Genomic DNA, 7576 nt, shown 5'->3' on the forward strand with positions numbered 1-7576 from the left:
TGATATTTGGGTTACAAAACAATATCATCTTTATAAAACTGTTGGCAGTCACTACTAGAGTTTAGCATATGCATGCCCTATGACCCATCAATTTCAATCCTAGATGAAATACTCAACAGAAATGAATACTTATGTACACCAAAAGACATATAGAGAAATATTTTTAACTGGCCAGAAACTAGAAAGTATTCATAAGTTCATCAGTAGTGCCCTGGCTTTTTTTAAATTGTGTTATATTTACACAATTGAATGCTATATAGCAATGAAAATTACTGAAATGCAACTACATGCAATCATGCGGATCAAAGAAGGCAGACACAAAAGATTGTATTATTCTATTTATAATGTTCAAAAACTATATATATATATATATATACACATATATACATGTGGTGTCAAAATCATAATAGTGGTTTCTTTGGGTCGAGGGTAGTGACTAGAAGTGGGAAAAGGGGGTTCTAGAGTTCTGTTCATGTTCTGTTTCTTGATATGGGTGCTGGTTAAACAAGTGTATTCACTCTGGAAATTCCTAGAGCTATCCATTTACAATTTGTATATTTTTTTTAATGCATGTCATACTTCAATTAAAAGTTTATATAAAATAAAAAATAGATTTTCTTCCTAATGTTCTTATATGATGTGTTATTTACTGTAGTGTTATAACTTGCTCAGTTCTGAACTATGTGACTTAAAAGGAATGTATAGAGCTTGTAAAGAGTTAAGAGCAAAAATTGATTGAAGAGTTGGAAACTAACAGAAAAGGTAGATAATGTTGATACAGCCTAAAGAGATTTAATGAAGGAGCATCTTAAAAAGTCTTCTAGTACCTGAAAATCCTTAAGAAGCTGCTCGTTAGCTATTTTCCTTATTTAGTAAGGAAAGACCAAAAGGAACTTGGTATTTTAAGGAGCAACCTAGTGTTTCATCTTCTTTGACTTGTAGCACTTTCTCCTGTGAAATGTCCATATGGACAGACCCAGTAGGTATCTGGTGGTAAGACCTAGTGCAACCAGTATATACCCTTGTCTCTGGCTCTAACCCCAGACTGTCAGGTGTTGGATGGGAAATTGCTTTAAGGGAAGATAATCAAACAGAAGGGCAGCCTTCAGAACAGATGGAAAGCTCAGCACCAAGAGGGAACCATTAGAGAAATCAAGCATAGCATAAGGTAAGTCCATGTACATATGTGCAGAAACTTAGTGGGATGGCAAACCAGTCTCATTTCTTGCCAACTCCAACTGATTGGCATGTGTTACCCAGAACACTGCACTGAGCAAAATTTTCAGACAAGGTCCAGAATTCCCAGTAAACAACAGCAGAGTGTCTCTAGTTGAAAACAGGAGGGGATCCAGATCCTGTCCACTTAAAGCCTCTCTTTAAACACCCACAGCCAGGCCTGAAGCATCTCTGTAGAATCTTAGGGCTTAAAAATCATGAAAATGTACACATCTTTAATTTTTTCTGATGAGGAAAAGAATTAAAAACTTTTCTCTGGGTTACACAATCAGGGCTTTAGCCTCGATATTCTGCCCTATATCTACGTAGTTTCTATATTGCAATCAGAAACTAAGAATTTAAAAGTTTTTTTAAAAGATATATATATATTTTTAATGAATTTATTTATTTATTTTTGGCTGTGTTGGGTCTTCGTTTCTGCATGAGGGCTTTCTCTAGTTGCGGTGAGCAGGGGCCCCTCTTCAACGCGGTGCGCGGGCCTCTCACTGTCGCGGCCTTCTCTTGTTGCGGAGCACAGGCTCCAGACGCGCAGGCTCAGTAGCTGTGGCGCGCGGGCTTAGTTGCTCCGCGGCATGTGGGATTTTCCCAGACCAGGGCTCGAACCCGTGTCCCCTGCATTGTCAGGCAGACTCTCAACCACTGCGCCACCAGGGAAGCCCAAAACAGTTTTTCTTAAAACACATTAATTTGCAAGGAGTAGAATAGAAATTGCATTAGCTCAAATAAAAGTTATTTTATGGATAAAAGCCATATCAAATCCGGGAACAGTGGTACTATGAGATCTAAGAAAGTATGGTAACCAGGTTAGCTCTAGAGACCCACATAGTAAGAGTTCAAGGACATTTATTCTAACATACTGGTGTGAACATGACTTGGCTGCTAATCCCATCAGTCTCTATGAGTCTTAGGTCAGAACCTAAAGATAAAGTATTGGCTTGGTCTAGCCTACAGATGTTTTCTATCTTTGTTAGTTTCTTACTCTAAGACCAATCAGCTGTGCCTGGGATGAAAGGGGTGGAGTCATATGGGAACAGTTTCTGGGAAATACGAAGAATAGCTTCTCTTAGAAGTCTCGGTGGTCAGGCACTGGCGGTGTGCTGGTAAATGTTTAACAGCTGGTTCTAGGGTAGAAGACAGGGGAGTCCTAATTTGTAGCATTTACAGATTTCCATGGTGTATATACTCCCACCACAGCTGATGTCAAGTTACCAACATGACATTACTGACTGCAGAGTTGTGAAAAGATTCACGGTAGCGCATCATTATATAAAATCTGCACGATACACATACAAAAGAGGTGACAGGAATAGTAAAAAAATTGGGGGAGTGATGAGTTTTTGGTACTTATTACCTTTGATTTTAATATAATATATCTAATTGTAAATTTATATAACTTAATTTTTAAAATGTCTCTTACAACTTGGCTCACTAAATGCCTGAAAATTTAACAATCAGCTCTACTGAGCTTGAGCAAGGAGGCTGCACCACAGGACTACTTAAAGATTACCATATTCATTAGAGAGTTTGGGAGCTCTTGAAGACCACTGTTTGATTCCAGAAGGAAACAGAATAAGAAGGACATAAAACTAAGCCAAAAAAGATCAGGACCTGCCTTTAGCCACAAATGGCAAAATGAATTTACCCATCCTTTAGTCAAGAAGAGGGTTAACAACCTTCCCTCTCTTCTTGGGGTCGTTAATTATTTTCCATCAACCTGCATGCAGATGTTACTATGGAATTTTTTTATTCTTTTTTTTCTAACTTTCTATTTTATATTGGAGTATAGTTGATTAAAAATGTGATAGTTTCAGGTGTACAGCAAAGTGATTCAGTTATACATATACATGTATCTATTCTTTTTCAAATTATTTTCCCATTTAGGTTGTTATATATCGTTGAGCAGAGTTCCCTGTGCTATACACTTGGTCCTTGTTGATTATCCATTTTAAATACAGCAGTGTGTACATGTGAATCCCAAACTCCCTAACTATCCCTTCCCTCCTACCCTTCTCCCTTTATTTTTATTCTTTCCAATTAATTATATTTGTTTTTCCAAAGACTTGGAGTTAAGGAATCATCTCAGGTCTAGATGGGTGCAACTGACTAACCAGGACCAGGTGGAGACGATTCTAGAGCTGAGCCTGAAGCTACCTAGTTAAAAAGTGTTGCATTAAAAACTGACACCCAATAGGGACCAACTTCATTTGATATTGCCAGGTGATTAGGTCTTGCTTTATGCTAATATTAATTTTTAGGTTTGATTAAAATGTTATTTCAAATTTAAAACATAACAATATAATACATCTAAACAATACTTGAATTTATTACATTTAAAATTCAGGGGTTTTGTTCACAGGAAGATGTTCATTTTAAGCCAAAGTAATAATAAAGTGGTTTTGGTTACTATGCAATATCTTTTTATGTTAGAATAAATCGGTTTGCCTCAAACACTAGAGACTGATCTAAAAGCAAAAAGTCTGAAAATAGGGGTGTTCATAAATTTCTTGGCAACTGAAGCATATCAAAACTCTTGTGCTTTGAAAATGTTTGCCATTTTTTCAGGATCATGTCAAATCTTATGTTCAGGAACCTGTAAACCTCAGACCACCACATCAAGGGAAGTAAAGTGAACCTTTCACTTGATGGCAAGACTTTATAGAATACCACTAAACGAGTTTCTCTAACATCGTCATGCAGGTGCCGGGGGCTCCTTGAACAAACTATTCAAGAATAAGGAGGTCTGTTCCTTCAATCCTTCCAGTGTTATACAAGGAAACCATGTTTGATTAGAATTTTATTGTGTGTAGCATTTGTTTCAGGGCATATGCTTTGATCAAAATCTATGTAATGGAGGCTTGTGTTCTATGATATCCAGAATTAATCATCGTACTCTTGGCTATGGTTAAATATAATAATTACATTGACTTACTTATTAAACACCTATGTGCCTGTGAAGAGTTCATCCCTAAAATGAATTTTAAATAAAGAGGAACATCAAACAGTGATGAAACCCATATATGAAACTCAAGGTCATTATCCAAACTACATGCTTTCTCAGGCTGATAATGAATCAAATAAAGGAGGAAGAGCTAAAAGTTGAACTAACAAAGTAATTCATCATCTTAAGTCTCTTAAAAGTGGAAACAAATGAGAAGTGGATTTCAGGACATGGGATAAATGTTCCTTTCTTTAAAATTTCCATTCTGTAGATTAAAATTAAATTTCCTTCTAATCTTTCTCTGATAATTATGTATGACTGCTATAACATCCAACTGGAAGAGGCCACCAGGCAGTTAGAGATGTGAAACCAGAGAGAGGTCTTAAAGGTGGTAATACCACTCCGCAGCTTTGTTCTGAAATTTAGTTGAATTTTAAATGTGATATTAGTAAAAAATAAGATACTTTGAAAGACAGTTTATGTATACTATAAATGGATTATGTTAGAGTCAAAAATTATAAATTATGTAGCATTTACATAATAATGGGAGCTTGCAGATACATCTAGAGAAATATTGTGCTGTTTGAGAACTTCAGAAGTTGGAACCTCATGTACATAAAATATCTTTATCTACATATTTGTTTTGCTAAAATATCAGTATTTGAGTCTCATAATTAGAACCATCCTTCTTTAAATCTCTAGCTTTAAGGGATGAAGAATTTAAGTAATTTGAAGAAATAGGTTTGTGAAAATCAGTCTATAAAGCAAAGTTACTGAATTCTATTTTCCAATTAAATTTTGACTTGATATTTGAATAGAGAATCGCAAAAATGTTAGGTTGAATGGAGCCATGGAGATAATCTAATCCAAGACCTGTATTTTAGGGGAGGAAACTTACCAGGAGGAATGTCCTAGTCTGAATTCTGTCTGCTTCCCCTCCCTAACAGGACTCTGCTTAGATACAAATTTTCCTAAATGTTTCTCCTGTTCCAAGGATGGTTTAATCTACCCTGCTACCTGCTTTCGACAAAATACCTTGAACTTCCCCATCTTAGCACCACCATTATCACGTTCTCCTCTACTTGTTTGTATCAGCCAATTAGACAGTAAGTGGCAGAAAGATGGAGATGGTGTTTTGCCATTTAACAAACACAGACGGTACTTGTTATATAGTAAGAACTTATATATTTTTTGAATGAAAGGCAAATATTTGTTTTTCTAAAATTACCTAGAATTCATGCAAATTTAACATGAATAGAAATTCTTTGGGATACTAAAGATATGAATTAAATTGTTCAAAATTCAGAAATCCAAGTCAAGAAACTACTAGGTTAAAAAGATTGGCCTGAAAAATACATTTCAATTGTAACAGCTCATTAGAGATACTTACAATTTATTATATTGATAACTTTGAGGAACTCATAGTGGGTCTGCGTTTACTGAAGTCAATCATAAAAGACTGCTGTCTGAACCTTTCACCTCTTATTTTAAAGAATCTACATAAAGGTTATTTACTGTTGCAATTGTGTCTTTTTTGTTGTATATTCTGGTACATGCAGTTTTGTTTTGTTTTGTTTTGTTTTTGCGGTACGCGGGCCTCTTACTGTGTGGCCTCTCCCATTGCGGAGCACAGGCTCCGGACGCGCAGGCTCAGCGGCCATGGCTCACGGGCCCAGCCCCTCCGCGGCATGTGGGATCTTCCCGGACCGGGGCACGAACCCTTGTCCCCTGCATCGGCAGGCGGACTCTCAACCACTGCGCCACCAGGGAAGCCCTGGTACTTGCACTTTTATGGGTGATGCAATTCTCAAAGAAGAACTGTTCTTTCTATTGGTTTCGTGTGACAGCACTCTACTCCGAATCCAGTTCCTTGCTGTTTCATCCACTTGACTCAGCTCCTTGTCCTTGAACTCATTGCACAATTTCATTGCCAGCTAGAAACTTATAGCCTTGTTCGCAGGAAAAGCTTCAGTCAAATATATTCAGCATCAGCACTTCCGTGGTGTCCTGACAGCCCCACAGTATCTACTGAGCTGCATTTTATTCCCCATCAAGATTACTCACATTTTCACAACTTTCCCTGGAATTTTTTTTCTTTGCCAAGGACCTCCTCAAAATGGTGCTGTTTTTCTGTTTTCATTTTTGGAGGTGAGCCTCACATGAGGAATTTACCAACAGCATGACTAGAAGTTGGAGAAGTGAAATCTGGCACAATTCCTTCCTCTCTATCAAGGTCCCTTTTGGCCTTATCGAGGGTCTGGCAGCAAATGTGCCTACATTGTCCCCTAGTGGCTTAGCCCGTGAGAGACCCACAGCCCCTGTACCCCTGTGGCCGACTGCCCTTTCTCTCAGAGCTTGGCTTTTATGCCCAGGGGTGATTTTTCAAGATGAAAGATATTTGTACTAGTGTGCATGTATTTACTAATAGTCAAATTAGGGAATTCCTTGGCGGTCCAATGGTTAGGACTCTGCTTCCACTGCAGGGCGCACGGGTTCAATCCCTGGTGGGGGAAATAAGATCCTGCATGCTGCACAGCGAGGCCAAAAACAAAAACAAAAACAAAAAAACAGGTCAAATTAAATTTTACATATTTGAATAAACATTCTATGACTTCTAACCATTCTTAGGGGAAACAAAAAGATGAATTGAAACATCAAAGCAAGTACTTCAGGTTTCTGAAAAAGTTTTACAGTGTCTAGCAATCAACCAACAGATATTTATCAAGTATAAAAAGTATGCCAGGGCTTCCCTGGTGGCGCAGTGGTTGGGAGTCCGCCTGCCAATGCAGGGGACACGGGTTCGTGTCCCGGTCCGGGAAGATCCCACATGCCGCGGAGGGGCTGGGCCCGTGAGCCATGGCCGCTGAGCCTGCGCGTCCGGAGCCTGTGCTCCGCAACGGGAGAGGCCGCAACAGTGAGAGGCCCGCGTACCGCAAAAAAAAAAAAAAGTATGCCAGGCACTGTCGTAGGCACTTGTTATACACTCATGAACAAAACAGACAAAGATCCCTGCCGGCATGGAGCATAACGTTCTAGTATGAGGACAGCACTAATGATCGTATTTCTCCTCAGGATAACATTCAAGCCAGGCTATTTGTAAGCTTCATGTTATTTCAATAACTGTGCTAGTATGAACTGTGTTCTTAACATCCAATCATGTAGCTGGTGTCTGTCTTATCTCTCTAACCTGCCTTCAGGGCAAGCTGCAGACGACCGCAACATGTCACTCACATAGCTGGTAGTAGTTCCAGTCACACCTCGCCATACAAATGTGTTAGTCTGCTCCGTATACTATTTTCTCACTCCAGGGTGACTGTTATGGAGAGATAGGTATGTCTTCCTAAACTGTGTGCCAAAGTGTAAGCAGTGCCTTATCAGTCTTCCCTCTGGTCCGGGGGTGAA

This window comes from Neophocaena asiaeorientalis, unplaced genomic scaffold (genome assembly GCF_003031525.2).
Source record: "Neophocaena asiaeorientalis asiaeorientalis breed wild unplaced genomic scaffold, Neophocaena_asiaeorientalis_V1.1 scaffold521, whole genome shotgun sequence".
Taxonomy (NCBI): domain Eukaryota; kingdom Metazoa; phylum Chordata; class Mammalia; order Artiodactyla; family Phocoenidae; genus Neophocaena; species Neophocaena asiaeorientalis.